The following is a 22,405-nucleotide window of genomic DNA, read 5'->3' as shown; positions in this document are numbered from 1 at the left end:
TACTGTGCAGTTCACACTCTGGTTTCTTCTGTGAACTTTATCCCAAATTTCAATGTACATCAGTATTTGGTTTTTTTTTCCATGTACTAAACTTCCTTGTCCTTTCTATACATAGTGTTGTGCTTTATTCTTGAAGTCCTAGTTATTTTGTTTCCTCTTCTTCTAAATGCTTGAATTCCTATCAAACACTAGATTTCTCTTCCTTCATCTACTGACTAAATTGTTTTCACCTGCTACACTTTAGAAGTTTCTTTTTTTTATTAAGGACTACGATTTTATTTTTTTTTTCAACACTAACTATAAAGCTGTACTTTTCCTTTCTTTTACTCTAATGCTTTCTCATATTATTAGCATCTTCCCCTTATCTACTCAGAAGAACCTGCTGATGAGCAAGTATGTTCTCACAACTTGCTTTGAATACAGAACGGTGCCTGTGGCACCATGTGTATATTAACAGTACTGTGTATAGAAGCATAGTAAAAAAGACATAATTATAGAAGTGTGTGTGAGCCAATATAAATTGGCACTCTCTTATTAGTAACTTGAAGACATCAAAGGCTAATCAATTATGTTTGCCTCTCTCTCTCTCTCACACTATAAATATTATACGTATATATTGTCATGGATGGCTGTGGCCCTTGCCCAGCCGGGACATCTCTTCCTTGGAAGGACTGTGGGAACAAGTGTGGGCAGAGCATTACCTCCCCCAGAACGCTAGATGGCAGCCCCCCCCTAGGTGGCAGAGCTGCCTCGGATTTCCACAGGGCTTCATGGGTGATGGAGTTGGATACCACCGTGTTGGGATCCGGGGGTGCTGCAGCTGTTCCTGAGCCCATGTGGGTGGTTCTTCCGCCACATTCGAAAGTGCTGCCGGAAGTGGAGTAATGTGCACCTGAAGCACTTCCAGGTGCCTTATATAAGGGGTCAGCAGACATTACATGGGGAGACAGAATCGGAAGGAGGGAGACGAACTTTGTTGAGGAAGATCGGAGGAGAAAGAGAGAAAGAAGAAGAAAAAAAGAAGAGTATTCTGTAGAGGTGTGTTTGTGCTTTGAGACTGTGTTGTGTACTTGTGGAAACGGGGAAGACGTTGCTCACAAGTGAAGAAACAAAAATAAAATTTGTGCGCTTTTATAAGTGTGCCTCCTGTGTCTGTCTGTGTCGGGTTGGGTGGCTGGCATGCCCCGTAGAGTTGTCACAATACATATACATATATATATATATACAGTAATCCCCCCTCCATCGCGGGGGTTGCGTTCCAGAAATAAGAAAATCCACGAAGTAGAAACCATATGTTTATATGGTTATTTTTATATTGTCATGCTTGGGTCACAGATTTGCGCAGAAATACAGGAGGTTGTAGAGAGACAGGAACGTTATTCAAACACTGCAAACAAACGTTTGTCTCTTTCAAAAGTTTAAACTGTGCTCCATGACAAGACAGAGATGACAGTTCCGTCTCACAATTAAAAGAAAGCAAACATATCTTCCTCTTCAAAGGAGTGCGTGTCAGGAGCACAGGCTGTCAGAGATATAGAGAGAAAAGCAAACAAATCAATAGGGTTGTTTTTCTTTTAAGTATGCGAAGCACCGCGGCACAAAGCTGTTGACGGCGGCAGCTCACACTCCCTCCGTCAGGAGCAGACAAAGAGAGAGAGAGAGAGAGAGAGAGTTTGTTTTTCAATCAAAAATCAATACGTGCCCTTCGAGCTTTTAAGTATGCGAAGCACCGTGCAGCATATCGTTTCAGGAAGCAGCTGCACAAAAGATAGCAACGTGAAGATAATCTTTCAGCATTTTTAGATGAGCGTCCGTATCGTCTAGGTGTGCGAACAGCCCCCCTGCTCACACCCCCTACGTCAGGATCAGAGAAAGTCAGCGCAAGAGAAAGAGAAAAGCCTCACAGGTGGCGCAGTGGTAGTGCTGCTGCTTTGCAGTAAGGAGACTGTGGAAGATTGTGGGTTCGCTTCCCGGTTCCTCCCTGTGTGGATAGCGCTTTGAGTACTGAGAAAAGCGCTATATAAATGTAATGAATTATTATTATTTTTATTAAAAGTAAGCTGGGTAGCTTCTCAGCCATCTGCCAATAGCGTCCCTTGTATGAAATCAACTGGGCAAACCAACTGAGGAAGCATGTACCAGAAATTAAAAGACCCATTGTCCGCAGAAACCTGCGAAGCAGCGAAAAATCCACGATATATATTTAAATATGCTTACATATAAAATCCGCGATGGAGTGAAGCCGCGAAAGGCGAAGCACGATATAGCGAGGGATTACTGTATATATATATACAGTGGGGCAAAAAAGTATTTAGTCAGCCACCAATTGTGCAAGTTCTCCCACTTAAAAAGACGAGAGAGGCCTGTAATTTTCATCATAGGTATACCTCAACTATGAGAGACAAAATGAGAAAAAAAAATCCAGAAAATCACATTGTCTGGTTTTAAAGAATTTATTTGCAAATTATGGTGGAAAATAAGTATTTGGTCACCGACAAACAAGCAAGATTTCTGGCTCTCACAGACCTGTAACTTCTTCTGTAAGAGGCTCCTCTGTCCTCCACTCGTTACCTGTATTAATGATACCTGTTTGAACTCGTTATCAATATAAAAGACACCTGTCCACAACCTCAAACAGTCACACTCCAAACTCCACTATGGCCAAGACCAAAGAGCTGTCAAAGGACACCAGAAACAAAATCGTAGACCTGCACCAGGCTGGGAAGACTGAATCTGCAATAGGTAAGCAGCTTGGTGTGAAGAAATCAACTGTGGGAGCAATTATTAGAAAATGGAAGACATACAAGACCACTGATAATCTCCCTCGATCTGGGGCTCCACGCAAGATCTCACCCCGTGGGGTCAAAATGATCACAAGAACGGTGAGCAAAACTCCCAGAACCACACGGGGGGACCTAGTGAATGACCTGCAGAGAGCTGGGACCAAAGTAACAAAGGCTACCATCAGTAACACACTACGCCGACAGGGACTCAAAAACTGCAGTGCCAGACGTGTCCCCCTGCTTAAGCCAGTACATGTGCAGGCCCGTCTGAAGTTTGCTAGAGAGCATTTGGATGATCCAGAAGAGGATTGGGAGAATGTCATATGGTCAGATGAAAAAAAACTCTACTCATCGTGTTTGGAGGAGAAAGAATGCTGAGTTGCATCGAAAGAACACCATACCTACTGTAAAGCATGGGGGTGGAAACATCATGCTTTGGGGATGTTTTTCTGCAAAGGGACCAGGACGACTGATCCGTGTAAAAGAAAAAAATGAATGGGGCCATATATCGTCAGATTTTGCGTGAAAACCTCCTTCCATCAGCAAGGGCATTGAAGATGAAACGTGGCTGGGTCTTTCAGCATGACAATGATCCCAAACACACCGCCCGGGTAACGAAGGAGTGGCTGCGTAACAAGCATTTCATATATATATATATATATATATATATATATACAGAGTATAATTAATTGAAAGGCAATATTAGCCAGCTATATAAAACAACCTTAGCAGCAGCTATAACTTGAGTATATTAGGCTAAAATACTGCGTCATAAGCCATGATTGATGAGTAAGGGGGCTAATATAATATCCATAGGTAGATTATCCCAGAGTATGGTAAAGGCTCTGCCTCCTACACTAAATTTATTCTCTGAATTTTAAGGAGACTTGCAATGTACGCCCTGGAGTATAGGCACAAATAAGTTGTGCAAGGTAAGAGTTGGGGAGAGATAACATTTATGACTTTTTATGTGAGAAGGCGGATTTTAAGATTGGCTTTAAACTTAATTGGAAGTCAGTGATTTAAGAACTGTAGTTATATGTTCTTACTGTTTGTTTTAGTTGTGATCCTTGTTGCCCTCTTTCAAATTGACTATAGTGTAGGAAGTGAACAATTCAAACAGACTGGCCATAAGGCATTACAAAAGTCAATTATGCCTGACAGAAGCACATGAAACTCACTTTTCAAGATCCTTCAGCTTAAGAAATTACCTGAAGAAAGCAACTTGAGAATGTGCAGAAATGTAATGACTGGAGTTTGAATCCATGTCAAAGAAATCACCTAAATTTTGGACGGATTCATCTAAACTAAAATTTAAGTCATTTGATTTATGTAGTGTTTAATATTGCCCAAATATTTGCAGGTAAAAATTTTCCTACTTCCTTTTCCATATTTGGTAATGGCCACCTTGGAACAAGAATTTCTGGTTATTAAAGGGGGTGGGAGGATTACTGATTACTGGAGGCCTCCCAAGATTAGCTTGGTTGCACCAGTAATTCCGACTATTTCTTTACATTGGTGAATCCTTAATGACAAAAATAAGGAACAATTACAACAAGAGATGACCAAGGTATTAACTATGGGTAAAATAACAGACACCTAACACCTCCAGGGCCTGTTTACACAGATGAAGCCCCAGGCACTTTTCTCAAAAAGTACACTACTCTAGCCTCACTACTCTGCAATCTTGTCTCAAACTACCTCCCAAATCCAACCTCATCCTCCCTATGCAGAGGAAAGCCTTTTAAATCATGGCCAACAATTACTTCTAGATGCCCTTTACTATGTACTTCTGACCTCTACGGTGGAGATTTAAACCTTTATGCATTCCCCACTTAGTCAGATGAAATGACCTCAGACAACACCTTACATTGCCCTTAAAATAAGAGAAAATAGGGTTTCACTTTTACCTATTGATTATACCAGTTTTTCCAGAGTTAGAACAGAGCATTCTTTCACAAAAAGTATACTTGAGCAGGTGCATACAGAGAATGTATATATACTGCATGGTGTGAGAGTCGTGAGTACATAAGAGGTTCAGCGTCTCACTTCTCCTCATTTCACCTTGTATAGCAGTGTTGAAAAGAGTGAGAGTAAAAGCCTTAGATTACTAAGGAGCTAAAAAATCTTCTGAATGAGAGAAAGAGAGCATTCAAATATGGTGACAAAGAGGCTCTGAAGAACACACGGCAAGTGCTGAATTAAAAGCTGAATGAAGGAAAGGCAGCTCACAAACCTAAAACAGATAAAAACTCAGTTGGAATAACATGAAAGATATCTGAAATGGACTGGGCATAATTATTGGACTCAAGCAATCCAGGGCTCAAGTGGTAGAAGGGGAAGTGAACAAAGCTAATGCCATGTCCATAACTGAAGACCAAGTGAAAGCACAGCTGAGGATGCAAGAAAATGATGAGGGACCAGAACAAATCAGTCCTGTGCTGACTAGTTTTGTGATGTCCTCTGTCACCTGTTCAGTCTGTCCCTAAGGCTCCAGAAAGAGCTTTTGCTGTGTAAATCATACTGCATTGTGGGGACTCCTACAAGTACTTAGGGATTTACAGTACATCATTGACAGGTTGGACTGGAACTATGTAAGTAAAGGTAGAGCAGGTTATTTTTTCTTAGGAGGCTGCATTCCTTTTATTTGGGTAACAAATTCATATATTCTATAATTTTGTGATGATCAGTGCAATTTTCTACACTGTGGTGTGCTGGGCTGGTAACATCACTTCAAGAGAGGCCCATTGAATCAACAAACTAATTAAAAGGACAGGGTCAGGTATGGGTACCATTATAAACAATGCTACAAATTCTTTCTCTGACTCACTGTCACTGAGTACTTTGAGGAAATTAATTATTCAGCAGAAATGTGTCAAACGCTACTGGGACTCCTTTATGCCAACAGCAATATATTGGCATAATGCCTCACTGTAAATGTAACTGCCAAATCAAAAGGTTTCTTTCTTTTAAGCATTCTTTCTTTTTAGTCACTCTGGTGTGTGTATGTCTCTCTATTATAATAAAAAAAAACTTGGGTCGAGACATGATATTCTCGGAAGACACTTTGATGTCCCGCGAGAGACACTTTAACGTCCAGCAAGACAAAGCAGTGAGACAAAAGGACAGCTGCTGTACAGGCTTTTAAATAATTGACACACAGCACAAGCAGAACACAGCAGCTCGGCAGCAGCAAGCCAGCAGCTGTTCCGTCCGCATCTCCTTAGCATGCGTTCAGCCCCCCCAATACCCCACCTTCACAATGCGAGTAGCAGAGACTAGCAAGCAGGGGGCTAGTATATTATATGTATATTATCTATCTATCTATCTATCTATCTATCTATCTATCTATCTATCTATCTATCTATCTATCTATCTATCTATCTATCTATCTATCTATCTATCTATCTATCTATCTATCTATCTATCTATCTAGACAGTACCACAGTACAGAAAGGATCATGTCTTGCTTTTCTTGTCCTGCTGTGCATGAGACCAAGTGAGCTTTAAGCAAACATGGCTATTGCTCCTTCTCTTGATGATGTGTTGTGGTTAGAGTTAGAGAGTGTGATGTAATGCACAACTAGTTGTTCTCACACCATACACCAGAGTAAATGAAACATACCACAAGTAGGCTGGATTTTAGTCACACTGGTGTGGAAGAGATCGAATGAGAGTACCCTGAAAGTGCAAGAGTATGAGAGACACAGTGAATGAGACAGATCAACAGTACAAGAGAGCTGTGCAAACAAACTATTTATGGTAGAAGAGTTTTGGAATATAAAGGGTTGCTGCTGGGCAAATAATTATAGGCAAAGTTTTATTTTCACTTGTACTATTGGATTGGACTATTATTTACACTTTTACATTTGCAGCAGTGGTAGGTTAAGTGACTTGACTAGGGTTACCCAGTGAGTCAGTTATACTCTATTTTTTGCAGACCACAGCCTTTTCTTTGCTTTTGGCCCAAAGCCCTAAATAATACATTATACTAATTACTATATGGTGTAGCCTGTGAAGGGCACTCACAAGCAGACCCGTGATCCCAAATCAAAATCATAGACGGCAAATGTTTATAAGGAAGGGTAAATACAATACAGTGAAATGTACAATGTTTTGGGGATAAGGATACAGAAATAACTGAGACAAAATAAACAAAATTTACAGCCATTTACAGCTATATTTTAAAAATGTCTTTCCTGGTCTACCAGGTAGGGTGTCTAACCCACTTGCCTATCTTATTGCACCTTTCTATCCTCTCCTGTTCACTCCTTCTAACTTTCTTTTTCAGTACACCCCTCAACTCCAATAAAACTGGTCTATGCTTAAAGGGACCTTTTACATCCCTGCCTGTACCTGCTTCCAGGTAACACCCACCTACTACTTCTAGGGTCAGGAAAGGCCTAGTAAACGCCTGGGGTTATCATGACAAAACTCCCCCATAGTGGCCCTAGAATTCCCAGTATTCCTGGACCTCAGCCTTTTAGTATAGGCTCAGGCAACCCCAGGGCACTTCCCCATTATACTGCAGAGCAGGGAGGCACTGATTAGCTAAAAAGTCTCACTGCTGCCATCTAATGGTATTGAGGACTGCAGGCATGCTTCACATCATTTTAGTTTCCTTGACTTACTTTGGTGCCCCAGGAATTGCTTGCCCCAGTCCTCCATGCACAATATTGGAGAAAATGGCCCCCTGTTGATGTAGGCATATGACAGTAATGCCAGTATACATGCCATCTGGGCATCTTACAGCCTGATTTATTTCCTGCACTACAGCAATATTAAAGAAATTGTAGTGAATGTAGGGCTCATTGTTATAATGGAGAGCATGTGAATTGAACCTGCACAGGTCAGACTGCAAATGGAAATTCCCTAAAGGACTACAACTCTACTTTCATGATTGCTGTCGATTTCCATAGGATTAGTATCCTATAACCATATGCTATCTTTGTTTGTTTATGAGGCAAAACAGAAATAAAAATTTATGCTCTCAAACGCAAAAATGATTATTTTGCAGGTACTGTCTATAAAGTCCTTTCTTGCAATGAAAAAAATTCAATCCTCCAAAGGACATAAAGACGATAAATATTGCCTATCTGAAACAACTCAGTGGGTATTTAGTTTTAAGCTTTGAAGAAATCGTGAGCAGAAAACACAAAGACCATTCCACAGCTTATAGGCTTTAGTTTTAATGCAACAAGAGTGGAGAATTGTCCCTGGAGCACAGCTACACAAAAATGTGGCTCAAAGCCTGCTTGAAGATTGGATTTGGTGTGCTGATTTCATACAAAGATAAAGTAGGGGGCTGTCGATGTAGGCAAGTCATTTAAACTAATAAAGGGTACTGTTCTTTGCTCTTTTGTCATTATGACACACAAAATGCAGTCACGGCATTAACATGGATGATACATTTAAATGCACGCTAATAAAAAAATAAAATCAAAATGTCTGAATCAGCAAAAGCCTCCCTAATTTGTGATGTTCATAAGAAATTGATGATTTACTTCATGACATAGAAGTACTTAATAAACAAGAATAGTTGCATCAGATATTTGAAATATTGAATTATGTGCTTCTTTTTAAAACTTTTAAATGTAAATTTTATCAATTTAATAGAAGCTTGTAATTTTTCACCCTTTGATGGAGGGCCAGGTCCCTAGTAAAGCATCACAATATAAAAATAACATCATATTCTTAATCACTGACCTTAAAACAGTCTAAAATAATATCCCACATGGTAATATTTTAAATTTGTCATTTATAATCTTCTGGGAGTGGATTTAGAAAGCTAGGACCACTGGTAAAGAATCAAATATCAAACATATTGTGATCAGCAACCACAATACTTCATAAAACAACTCAACCACATGCCTGTATTATCAATGTCAATTTTTTCAAAGTTTTGTGAAAAAGAATAACTTTGACCCCTCATACACCATTACAAGGTAGATGTGGCAGGTACAACTTCAAGTTCTTCAGATCATTTTTGCTCTAGACATTTATTGGTTTACTCTTTATCACAAGGGTGTGATTTCCTGCACAAAATATGGTCCAAAAATGGCCTAAAATGGGGGGACCTGAAAAAGCTTGACATCTTGCATAACTAAACATCAAGACACATATATCATACTGTTGAGTGAGGAGTTGTCGGACAAAACAGCTGAAGTGATTTCCGAATATTCATAAGTAATTATTATGAACATAAAACATCCCACGTCCTATACAACACAATGCTATGGCTACTTCCAAATAATCTGAGCAGTAAAAAATTAATGCTGATACAATGGTGGTGCAGTGGTTATGGCTTACAACTCCAGAAAGCTGTGTTAGACTGATTGGAAGCACTAAATTGGCCTTGTATATGAGAGTGAATATCTACTCTATATACAGTGGAACCTCGGTTCACGAACGTCTTGGTACACGTACAAATCGGTTTACGACCAAAAAGTTTGCCAAACTTTTGCCTCGGTTCATGACCACACACTCGGTATACAAACAAGCCAGTTTCCCTTTCGGTTTGTACATGATCAGTCTCTCCCTGTGCATTTCCTGTGCAGCAAGCAAGAGAGAGAGAGCGTGACACACACACACACACACACACACACACACACACACACACACAGGCAACGCGAGAGAGAGAGCACACACACAGGCAGCGCAAGAGAGAGACAGACGCACACACACAGGCAGCGCGAGAGAGAGAGACGCACACACACACAGGCAGCGCGAGAGAGGAGAAGGGTATTGCTGCAGACCTGAGACATTATGGACAGATCTGAAGGCGGGATAACTGTAAATGCAAGTGGATAGTATTGGCTAAGTCAGAATTTCAACGAATGAGATTGTTGTTACTCTATGACAATCAAAAACTCACCTGTCCAATTATTAACATTTGCATTTGTCTATCAAGTGTAACTTTAACCAGTCGAGTCACAATTCGAGATCCCTACTTCTCTGAGCTTCCGCCTTATAGAGTTTCCTCTTAAATAACCTGCCGTTTGTACCAAGCGACGAAACTCCATTAAACGAATGGAGACAAAAAAAAGAAGCTGCGGCGATGAAACTCCATTAGACAAAAGAAGGAGAAGCGACGAAACTAATTGCTCGTATTTTTGATGATGGAAGTAAGTGTGCTTCGAAATGAAAACGTGAAATATGCAGTTTTTTTCGTATTTTTAATAACTTTGTTTTTCATGGTTATGTTTGTACCACGAACCTTTACGTTTGTATTAATTATTTTCGCTGTAGTAATTGATTTATAATCAGTGCTTGAAGTGGACCGGCACTCAGCGTTACCGGCAACTCTTCAAATTCTACAAGGCAGGTTTCATGAGAACTCCTTGACTGTGCATGGAAAACGAAAAAAAACTTTTACAAGCATCTAGGAAACGCTTCATCGGTTATGCTGTCGTGAAGTAGGCTTTTGACAAAGTTCAGATTGACTACAGTGGTGCACCCTTTTACCTTTTTTTCTTTTCAGTATAATTCCTTATGTTGGAGTAATGTGTCTAAATTGTTATACCAAGTAATCTGCGATGTTTTTTTTTACCGTCAATTTTAATAGAATTTCATGGTAGTTTTGTGCAGATGATGCCTGCAATTTCTAAATTGTTAAAGACTTTCCTGCAATGGGCATTGCACCACTAAATTATACGTGACTCAGACTGACAGTCGCGATGTTCACAGAGCCTTTCAGTTTAATTACAAGTGACATTTATATTTTTTTTCCTTTCAGCCAGCTTGCTACAAGAATATCTTCTGGAAATTGGATGTTAATGAAAAATAAGGTAAATTGCAAACACCCATATCTTAAACTTGTAATTCACTTGTAGTGTTTGACATTCATGTGTGTCTTTTTTTCTTTCCTTCTTTTCCTAGGACATCCCTGCTGGTTCAGACTGTGGAATAGACATGTTGATGGTATTGGAATATTAACTGTAAGCTTTATGTAGCTTTACATTCGTGTTTAGATTGTTTAGGATTTCAGTACTTTATCTCTTATCCTCTCTCAGTCTGCTCTTTATCTGACCAGGACGGACCCTTTGATTTTACTGCTCTCAGTCTTTTAAAGATGCTGATAATATACTGTATATATATTTTTTCTTCATGTGTGGCATACCTTTAATTGTGGCATTAATTTAACGTGCCCTCCACTATTAATAACACCCCTTATAAAAATGTTAATTTTAAAAATATTTATTTCTTGATGAGGGCTTTGTTTTTCTTTGAATGAAATTGTTTCAATTAAAAGTCAGATGTTTATAATTTGGTGGCACGGTGGCGCAGTGGTTAGCGCTGCTGCCTCGCAGTTGGGAGACCTGGGGACCTGGGTTCGCTTCCCAGGTCCTCCCTGCGTGGAGTTTGCATGTTCTCCCCGTGTCTGCGTGGGTTTCCTCCGGGCGCTCCGGTTTCCTCCCACAGTCCAAAGACATGCAGGTTAGGTGGATTGGCGATTCTACATTGGCCCTAGTGTGTGCTTGGTGTGTGGGTGTGTTTGTGTGTGTCCTACGGTGGGTTGGCACCCTGCCTGGGATTAGTTCCTGCCTTGTGCCCTGTGTTGGCTGGGATTGGCTCCAGCAGACCCCCGTGACCCTGTGTTCGGATTCAGCGGGTTGGAAAATGGATGGATGGATGGATGTTTATAATTTTTTCAGTGCAAGGTGACATTTCTTCAGCAAACAGGGATTTTTTTTGTAACACTTCTTACTAATTTTTACAAGGGGTGCCAGTAATAATGGAGAGCACTGTATTTATCCTTTTTATCTTAGGAAGACATGCCTGTGACTTGCATATTACTTTAGGTAGTGTCCAGATTGGTGTATTTATAATACTCTGAAATAATTGATGTATTCTAAAAAACTATTGAGATAACCATGAATGAGATTTTTGTAACGAACCACAGAGTAATTCTCACAGTTTGAACTTTATTCCAAAGTGTCCACTTTTCTGAGAAAACAGGAGTGTTCAGACCAAAACCAGACAGCCAGCATAAGACAAATATTACATTTGACAGTCTGATGTATTTATTTGTTTGTGTCCACCGTGTAGGAGAGCAGGGTGGCTGTGTGACTGCAGAGGGGCAGCTGACTTGAGAACAAAGGGCTCAGTTTTATGAGGCTGCAGAGATCAGCAGGACTTCCAGGAGGACTTTGCATGAAAAACTGTTGAAGTTCATCATAAAGGGCCATGGAGCAGATGATCACTTGCTGGTAAATTTAGTTCAGATAACAAGTTAAACTTTGTTATTGTAATCTATGTAGTAGCAGAGAGCTATGATGACTTTATAGCACCAAACTCTTGTATTTTCTTGTCCAACAGGCTGTTGTATCTCAAAGATGGTTTAAAATGGTTTAAAAAAAGATGAAGATCCTAAAGGTCACCGGGTAATGACCTCTATACAGTAGAAGATGAGGAGCTGACAGATGGCCTTTACAACTACCTGATGAAGTGATGTGAAGAGCTGTAGGGACTTTTGAAAAGCTTGACACCCCGAGTTCACATCATTCTGGATGTGCTGATGCCAGAGGCTCATTTGGCTTCAGTGAATATGTGATGAGTACAGAGAGTGACTCTGTGAGTAAAAAGCAGAAGGTCTGTTCACTGATGGACCAGCAGACAGTAAGTGGGATGTCATGTGATGTTGGGGAGCAGACGGTCCTTTCTTTTTTATTTTCAGCGCCATTATTGTGTTAATCAGAATACCATTTTACTTGTAGTGAATTTAGACAAGAATATAAACTAAATACATATAAATGTAAATATATGTTTAAAGTGAGATTCAAAATACGCATTAATACACTTTTAGTATTGGTGAAAGTAAATCTTTTTTTTTAAAGTGAGCGAAGAGTTTGACACACTTGTGCTTCAACTGTTGGAATACCAAAGACAGACAGCATCACTGAGGCTTTTCAACTTGGGATTCCATCTCAGCGTCTCCTCTAATAAACGTGTCACTGGCTTTACTGGTCTTTGGCCTTTTAATTTCTGAGTGTTAAACTGATTGTACATAATAGAGTTGTGTATATTTGATTTAACTATTGATGTAAATAATAAAGGACACTGTTGATTAAGTTCTGTATATTTGAAATTGTCTGCCAGTTCATGCCATCTGCATTTTTTTCTTTAATTTTTATAACTGTATTGTATAGTTTTTTTTACTTTTTTGAACATTACAAGCAAACATTATAAGCCCTGCTTCAGTTTATTCCCTGATCAGTCTGTTTGTTAGAATGCACAAAGAAGATTAATTTTTCTTTCGGTTCAACTGACCCATCATTATTGTTAATTGTAAATATTTCTTGAAATGGTTGTACAATTAATTCTGAATAATTATTAACACTTTGTTTTTGGTAGTGACAATACTGAGTATTTTAATTTGTGCTGGCCCAATCAACTCATGTATTAACACAACTAAAACTGATAGATGTGAGCAGAGTCTCCTCTTGTATCAACACCATCTACAAATGGCACTTTGCTGGACTCGCCGGGGGTGGGCTGTGGTTGCGGGCTAAGTCAATGGGATCAATTCCTTCATCCTCTCGCCACATGAGGCCGGACATTGTCGTGCACCAAGAGGAACCAGCATAGGGTTTGAGAATTTGTCCAAGGATTTCATCACAATGCCTAACAGCAGTCACAGTGCCGTTGTCTAGCTTGTAGAGGTCTGTATGTCCCGCCATGGATATGTCTTCACCAGATATACCATCACTGACCCACCACCAAACCAGTCATGCAGAATGATGTCACAGGCAGCATAACGTTCTCCACGGCTTCTCCAGACCCTTTCACGTCTGTCACACGTGCTCAGGGTGAACCTGCTGTCATCTGTGAAAAGCACAGGATGCCAGTGTTGGACCTGCCCATTTTGGTAAATGCCAATCGAGCTCCACAGTGCCCACTAGAGGACATTGGGCCCTCAGGCCACCCTCATGAAGTCTGTTTCTGATTGTTTGCTCAGAGACATTCATACCAGTGGCCTGCCTGCTGGAGGTTATTTTGTAGGCTCTGGCAGTGCCCATCCTGTTCCTCCTTGCCCAAGATACCAGTGGGTCCTGTTGATGGGTTAAGGACCTTCTACAAGGGGCCCTGTCCAGCCCTCCTAGAGGAACTGCCTATCTTTCTCCTGGAATCTCCTCCATGCCCTTGAGACTGTGCTGGGAGACACAGCAAACCTTCTGGCAATGGCACATATTGATGTGTCCACCATCCTGGAGAAGTTGGACTACCTGTGCCACCTCTGTAGGGTCCAGGTATGGCCTCATGCTACCAATAGTGACGCTGACCATAGCCAAAATGCAAAATGAGTGACAAAACAGATGAGGAGGGAAAAATGTCAGTGGCCTCCCTCCACCTGTTAAACCATTCATTCCTGTTTTGGGGGTCATCTCATTGTTGCCCCCTCTAGTGCACCAAAGCAGCTGAAACTGATGAACAAGCCCCTCTGCTACTTCACTGACCAGATCAATAGCCCAGAAGTTTCATTGACTTGATGCTATACTCTCATTAAAAAGGGTTCCTTTAATTTTTTTGAGCAGTATATATTATATATAGCCTATAGAAAACTACATTGATGTAAACCAGTTTTTCAGTTTAAACCTATGACAAACAAGAAAATAAAATGCCTAACCAGAAATATCATTGCCAAAATAAATTCCCAGCTGTTCAGATTGAATTATTTAATGGCTATGACTTGACAGACTCAGTGTAGTGTGTGCTAAAATGACGAGTAAAGTGGAGTTGTTTACAGCTGTACAGGTTGTTATGTTAGGGCCATACTGGAGTAAACAGACTCTGTACGCTCTTAATATGCTGTTTGCTTGGGTAGTCATATAGGATTATGCCCAGCTGAACTATCTGCCATCTCTATCTTGTTACCAGTCGTGATGCTGAAGCACATCAGTGCCTGCTATACAGTTGGACTCCTGACCTCCTCCAGTCTCAGAGACCCTAAAGACAGGCTGATGTGTTCAGCACACCACTAGGACCTGATGGAGTCAAATGGAGGCTCAATGAGATATGAACTACAAACATTTGCATAAATAATATGTATTATAATAAACATATATTTGATGATCTTAAACATCCATCCATCCATTGTCCAACCTGCTGAATCCGAACACAGGGTCACGGGGGTCTGCTGGAGCCAATCTCAGCCAACACAGGGCACGAACCAATCCTAGGCAGGGTGCCAACCCACTGCAGGACACACACAAACACACCCACACACTAAGCACACACTAGGGCCAATTTAGAATCGCCAATCCACCTAACCTGCATGCCTTTAGACTGTGGGAGGAAACCAGAGCGCCCGGAGGAAACCCACGCAGACACAGGGAGAACATGTAAACTCCACGCAGGGAGGACCCGGGAAGCAAACCCAGGTCCCCAGGTCTCCCAACTGCAAGGCAGCAGCGCTACCCACTGTGTCACCGATCTTAAACAGGTATTTAAAATCCCAAAAGTAATAAAGTTCCAATTAAGTCAAATAATTGAATACCCTGATTAATAGGTGCACAGTCGAAAAAACTGCAAAATTATTATTCTTTTTAAGGCATAATATTTGCTCTTCACAGATCGTTTAACATAGTAAACTTCATTATAAAAATAATAATTGAAATGTGATTATTAGCACTATGATAACTGTGTTTCTTATATTTAACATTGATAACATGTAGAGACAGCCAATGGATTCTTTAAAGTCACAATTTTATTGCCAGCTTTCTTAACGTTGTCTCTTCCCTGATACATGAACGTGAGAGTGTCAAGTATGTGATTTGTAATATTCTGTAATCATAATACAGCTAAAAAAACAAACTTGAATATGAGATCCACAGGCAAGAAACTCACTAGAGCTGCTGGTGTGTTGAGAACAGATATGAAGGCCGCAGAATATTTGACACACACCAGCAAACAAAGAACAGAGGCTGATCTGATCTGATCTTGGGGGTGGGGACACAATGGAATATTAGGAATACTTAAATAAATAAATGTTGATAAATAGTAATGAAAGAACTATAACACATTTTAGGATTGTGTATTATAGAAGTAAAAATTTAACTCTGACATTTTATTTAACGTTTAAAATTGTAATACGTTTATAGCCTGTCTTTAAGGTGAGTTGTTAAATGTAGGCGACTATTTCATTTGGACATTCGAGTAAACAACAACAGTTACGTTTTTGTTTTAATCTGACTGACTCAATCAAGTAGAGCCCACACTTAAGTCCACGTCAATCCATTAAAATTAGGCGGACACAAATTTGTATTGTTATGTTTATTTAAATTTTCTTCAGACGTTGTTTAGTAACAATGAATATCTCATATCCAAACTTTTATTCTCATTATTTTTTCAGAACCGCTAATCATAAATGATGGTGGAAAAAATACACTGCAGTCTTAATAATGCACTCGAAAGAGTACTATAGTGTAAGATAGTGGCACTAGTAGACTATCGTCGCTGATGTATTTTACGAATACTGTATACACTTCGTCTCTTACAGTCACTTAATCTTACACGTCCACCTTTAGAAATTATCTTACACTTCCACCTTTATAAATTACTCCCACCTTTCTTTTTACGTATCCATAAGGCAATTGGCTAAAGTGGAGCATTAATGACAAATAACACCGACTGGGGATTTGTTAAATTAAAAGGTGATTGACCGCGACATTTAAATTTTCAATTGGCTGATCAGTTCCTGACGTTCGCAAATTTAATATATGATTGGCTGAAGTTGAAAATGATATTCACAGCCATTTTAATCCGGTCTGCAGCAATATCTACTTGCGAGAGAGAAACAGACGCACACACACAGGCAGCGCGAGAGGGGGCTGGACGCATAAGGTAGGAAGGCAGTTAAAGAATGCACTGGGCTTGATTTTGTTTTCACTTCTGTTTACAGCGATCGGTTACTTTTCTTGGTGGTTTATTAAATTATGGATTTTTTCAAATGTTCAATTTTTTCCTTGTGCTTAAAACTCATTAAAAAAAAGTGTTTTTAGCCAGCGGTTGGTAGCGCTATAGCGCAAACTATTGCAGTGTTAGTTTTCTCTGTTGTTCAAGGTTTTCTCAGTGTTATTCAATGTTTTAACATTTAGTTTACTACTAGCAAAATACCCGCGCTTCGCAGCGGAGAAGTAGTATGTTAAAGAGGTTATGTAAACATATATATACATATACATATATATACATATCTACATATACACATATCTTTGGTTTCCTCCCACAGTCCAAAGACATGCAGGTTAGGTGCATTGGCGATTCTAAATTGTCTCTGGTGTGTGGGTGTGTGTGGGTGTGTGCGCCCTGCGGTGGGCTGGCACCTTGCCCGGGGTTTGTTTCCTGCCTTGTGCCCTGTGTTGGCAGGGATTGGCTCATGTATTTAGGATATAGCGGGTTGGATAATGGATGGATGGACATTTGTATGCATAGCCCCATTTGCCCGTTTTTGTTTTTTTTCATTCTTCAGTAATATTTCAGCAAACCCGGAGCTTGTCAGTTCAAATCCTGGTACTGACACCACTGTGTGACCCTGAGGAAGTCACTTCACCTGCCTGTGCTGCAAAAAACCAAAGTAATGTAACAAATTGTACCTCAGATGTTGCAAGTTGCTGGAATAAAGGCATAAGTCAAATAGATAAATATGTATTATACACATAGGAACTATTCATTTATTTTCAGATAAGTCATCTGCAGCAAACTGTTTCTTCTTCATTGAGGTTTTCTCTTGGAGAGCTTTTTTCATTTTATTGAAAATTAAAGCAGCAGCTGCCAAAATATGTAGCTTTCTTATTAATTTTTCAACATTGTGTAAAATAACTTTATAAAGTAACATAAAAGGTTTAAATACTCGTTATCCTTTTACACTAAAATATTACTAAAGAGATACAAAAAAAGTAAAATGCATATGTTGTTTTTCTTTAAGGAGATTAAATATTACTGAAGAAAAAAAAAAAACTTAAACAACCAAATGGGGCTATGCATACGAACTTAAAAGGTTTAAATAAAACAGAAATATTTACCTTTTATTTTTACTTCCTTAACTTGTGGAGGGTGTATCTTGTAGCAACGCCCTAAGTTTTTTCATGAAAGCCCGTTTCAGTCAATAAGTCTTAAAAAGAGGTGTAAAGATATTGACAATAAGCTATGCAAACCCACCAAGACATGGAATCGTTTAAATCAAGGTGCGAGTCGAAAAACACCATCCGATACTATTAGTTAACGATTAACACATTTCTATATGTATTGTAAGCATACAATACAACTGATAATATGTTGCGCTTATTTATCTGGTGTACCGACATTTAACGGCTGAAATCTAACGTGGTTTGTGCCCTTCAGAATGAAAACAGTTAGCATTTACCTTTTTAATAAAAAGCGAGCTTTTAAGCCTGAGAAATCACTCCGTAAATGCACACGTTTAATTCTTGATCACTTCAAACAACTGAACTATCCAGAACATTTCAGGCATACATCCAGCATTCAAAATATGTATAAAAAGCACAACTGTTAAAGGAATTCAGCATTTCTTAATTGAAAATGTTCCTTTAATCCTCAACATGTCTCAATGAGTCGTTCTGGTGGTTTTACTTGACATTTTGATATTCTGGTTAATTGTGTTGAGATGTTCTTTCCTGATTTATACTTGTTTTCTCGTTAATATTTGTTTCGCTGGTGTTAGTGTTCTGATTAGAGGTTATTGGTCCTTTGATGTCTTGACGGTTTCTTCTTAGAACAGCTCCTATTACGCAATTCCGTCACATACTGGTCTATTGTTTCTCCGCTTTTCTGGAAACATGTAAAAAAACTTGTGCCGCTCAAACGTCACATTGCGCTTTGGGTTGCAATACATTTCGAATTTTTCAACTGTTTTGTTCAATTTCATATTGTCTCCATCTTCTTCAAACTGAAAATTGTTATACACCTCTAGCGCCTCTTCACCAATTACATGTAGAAGCATAGACGCTTTAATTTTTTCACTTTTCCTATCTGCTTCAATCGCAGCAAGATACAACTCGAATCTCTGTTTAAATCTTTTCCAATTTTCAGCTACATTTCCTTTTAACTGGAGATTTGGTGGGGGCTGTAATCCTAACATATTTGTTTTTCTCTTTTGCTAGAACGTCTTAGCGCTTTCTGATCACGTTTTCGGGTTACTAACAGACACGCGACTGGTTCAAAAGCTGAACCTCTTCTTCACATTCCTCTTGCAATCCGCCACTTCTGACACCATATAGTGATCTTGTTAGGTTCGTAGTTTAATCAATACACACGATTGAAAGATATAATAACTTTTTAATAGACAGACTTTAGAGATATTTACTGTACAAGTTACTAATCGTTCTTTAGTTCACGCCCATTCTCCTACTTGCATCGGCATTCACAGGCATTACTAATCATTCTGTACGTATCCCTTAATAGACCTTACTAATCAACTATCATTACAAAATCCAACGTGGTTTGTGCCCTTCAGAATGAAAACAGTTAGCATTTACCTTTTTAATAAAAGGCGAGCTTTTAAGCCTGAGAAATCACCCCGTAAATGCACACGTTTAATTGCACATGTGTTAATATGCATGCTTACACAGTATTAAAAGACACTCAAAAATTAACGTCATTTACCTTTGTTCTCGCGTTTGATAAAAGGTGAGCTTTTATGCCTGAGAAATCACCCCGTAAATGCACACGTTTAATTGCACGTGTTAATATGCATGCTTACACAGTATTAAAAGACACTCAAAAATTAACGTCATTTACCTTTGTTCTCGCGTTTGATAAAAGGCGAGCTTTCATGCCTGAGAAATCACCCCATAAATGCACACGTTTAATTGCACGTTTTAATATGTATGCTTACACAGTATTAAAAAACACTCAAAAATTAACGTCATTTACCTTCGTTCCCGCGTTTGACTCGTGCTGTAAATCTCTTCCTTGTTTTTAGTTCAAGTGATTACGTAGGAGGTGTGATGACGCGATACGTGACTCCGCCTCCTCCATTAGAGTATATGGACAAAAACAGGTTCCAGTTATGACCATTACATGTAGAATTTCGAAATGAAACCTGCTTAACTTTTGTAAGTAAGCTGTAAGGAATGAGCCTGCCAAATTTCAGTCTTCCACCTACACGGGAAGTTGGAGAATTAGTAATGAGTCAGTCAGTCAGTGAGTGAGGGCTTTGCCTTTTATTAATTAGTATAGATTACGCTGTGCATTCTATGGTTTGATTAACTATATTTGTGCTTAAAAACTTTAAAAAAATATATATTTACATACAGTTCATATGGTCTGGAACGGATTAATTGTATTTACATACAATCCTATGGGGGAAATTGCTTCAGTTCACAACCAAATTGGTTTACAACAAGAGTTTTGGAACAAATTATGGTCGTGAACCGAGGTTCCACTGTATATATTGTCATGCACGAGCGATTAGAGAGCAGCTGATCGACTCGGGTTGTTACGTAAAACGTCCCGCGAGGGAGCTACGGCAGTGTACTAATCCCTGTCTCTTTACTTCCTCAGAAAGACCGAGGTGGCGGAGCCGTAAAGAGCGCCCGGACGTATCAAGAAAACGCACACTTCCGGGTGCATTTGTAAACACTGACGAGCCCTGATGACGTCAGACTCCCAGAAACCACCACAACACTTCCCAACTTCCCTCCACGTTATTTCCTGTCCGCCATTATAAAATGTCCATCCTTCCCTGCTGTATTTGTCAATTTTGAGTTGCTGAGACAGATTTGACCGTTTATTTTGCTTTACAGTATACGGGGCATAAAAACCCCAACCCTTAATCTGTTTTTCGTGTGTTCATTTCACAATATAAAATCCTAAGCCTAAAAGTGCAACGATTTTATGTGACGTTTTTATGTGACATTTTTTGTCACACTTTAAATCTGGCGTATTTTAAAACCTACATACATATGTTTGGCATCATTCTTTTCAGAAGTTATCGAACTTTAATGTGAAGTTGTTAGATTTTCAGGTTCTTATTCCGTTTTCAATTATAAACTAAAAAATATCAATAAGTCACATCCTGCGAGATGAGACTTTGTGCCAAGAAATTTAACCACACCCAGGGCCGGAAATAAAAGACAGAGTAGGACAGCGGCTGTACAGGCTTTTAAATGTTTGAAGTGCCGTGCGAGATGCAGATCACGTGGCACGGCAGCAGCAGCAAGCCAGCAGCTGATAGAGCAAAGAAGAGGTAAAAAAAACTATTTATTTCCCATTGTATCATCATTTAAGAGGTGCTTTCTCAATTTTTTTATTTTTACTAAATTTGCAAAAATCTCAAGTAAACTTTTTTCACGTTGTCAATATGGGGTGTTGTGTGTAGAATTCTGAGGAAATAAATGAATTTAATCCATTTTGGAATAAGGCTGTAACGTAACAAAATGTAGAAAAAGTGATGCGCTGTGAATACTTTCCGGATGCACTGTATATATATATATATATATATATATATATATATATATATATATATATATATATATATATATATGAGCGAGTGTAATTCACAACTGACTCACAGATACTGGGGTGGGCTACTCCTCCTGACAATAGTCTGTTCATCTGATCTGAACTCAATACATAGTCATAAGCTTGCTTTTCTTTTGAAGCATTATTAATTACAACTAATATTAATCCTGTTAAAATAACACAAATATTAAAGAATCTGGATAATTTTAGTGGAACTGAAAGAAAACTAATTCAGACTGGAACAACCTTAATAAGTTTATGGAACATGATATTACCCAATCTTTAAAACAACATATTTTTCACATATTTTTGTTGATACAAAACCTTTTTCATTTAGGTTTTGGGGTTGTGGGGGAAACCTTTTTACATAGCAGCATGATACAATACCAAAATACCCAAACTTCAAATACAATGTTATTCATTCTGGAACTGGGTTTGTTTATATTCCCTGCTTGAAGTCTTGTTTAATTGTTTGACCTTATAACTCAGCGAGCATTATTATGTATTCATTTATAAAATCATTTCTTTAACCAGATGTCCCACGCTATGATTTTATTTAACTCACTGGTAGGAAAATATTTATTATGTACTGAATATTATAAAATTTAATGATTATAAGGAAAAATACTGAATAAACTTTTCATTAAAAACTGTATGAAGTGCTTTCATACAAAGGCAGGTATCATTAACAAAATACTTATCTGTTGTTTGTATTGACTATTGTTTAATTTATTAATTGCAGAGAATACAAGATCTTAATATGGTATGCAGATGCCTTCTTACTACTGTTTTTATACAAAAAGGCTCCCTTATGCTGACTCTTGATTAGCCTTGATAGGGCACACCATATCAAAGCAATTATTGAAAATGAGACTTTAGAGGTCAAGGTAATTAAGAAGGTAATTAAAACCATAAATAATTAACTGAAAACATAAAGATAAGTTTATTTGTTGCTGTTAGGGATCAATAATCCTTAAAGGAACAAAAAGTTGTGTTGACTAATTTCTTTTTTTCCTACTTAAATTTGTTAAAACGTTTAAACACATTTTTCTGTTTTATTGCTTTAATACAACTGTTGCTAATGACAAATATAATTTACTAATAGCAACACCTTTGTTTTAGGTATTTCTGACAATAAACTA

The 22,405-nt window shown here is 38.8% G+C and overlaps 1 long non-coding RNA gene across 2 annotated transcripts in view; it reads right to left on the bottom strand.

The window, feature by feature from the left end:
- The window catches only part of LOC127529739 (uncharacterized), a 30,441-nt gene that overhangs the window by 5,660 nt on the left and 2,376 nt on the right, over positions 1-22,405 (bottom strand). The gene's annotated exons all lie outside the window — the stretch shown is intronic.

This window comes from Erpetoichthys calabaricus, chromosome 12 (genome assembly GCF_900747795.2).
Source record: "Erpetoichthys calabaricus chromosome 12, fErpCal1.3, whole genome shotgun sequence".
In the NCBI taxonomy this organism is placed as follows: Eukaryota; Metazoa; Chordata; class Cladistia; order Polypteriformes; family Polypteridae; genus Erpetoichthys; species Erpetoichthys calabaricus.
The sequence above is the reverse complement of the archived record's forward strand: the minus strand, read 5'-3'. Positions and strand labels throughout refer to the sequence as shown.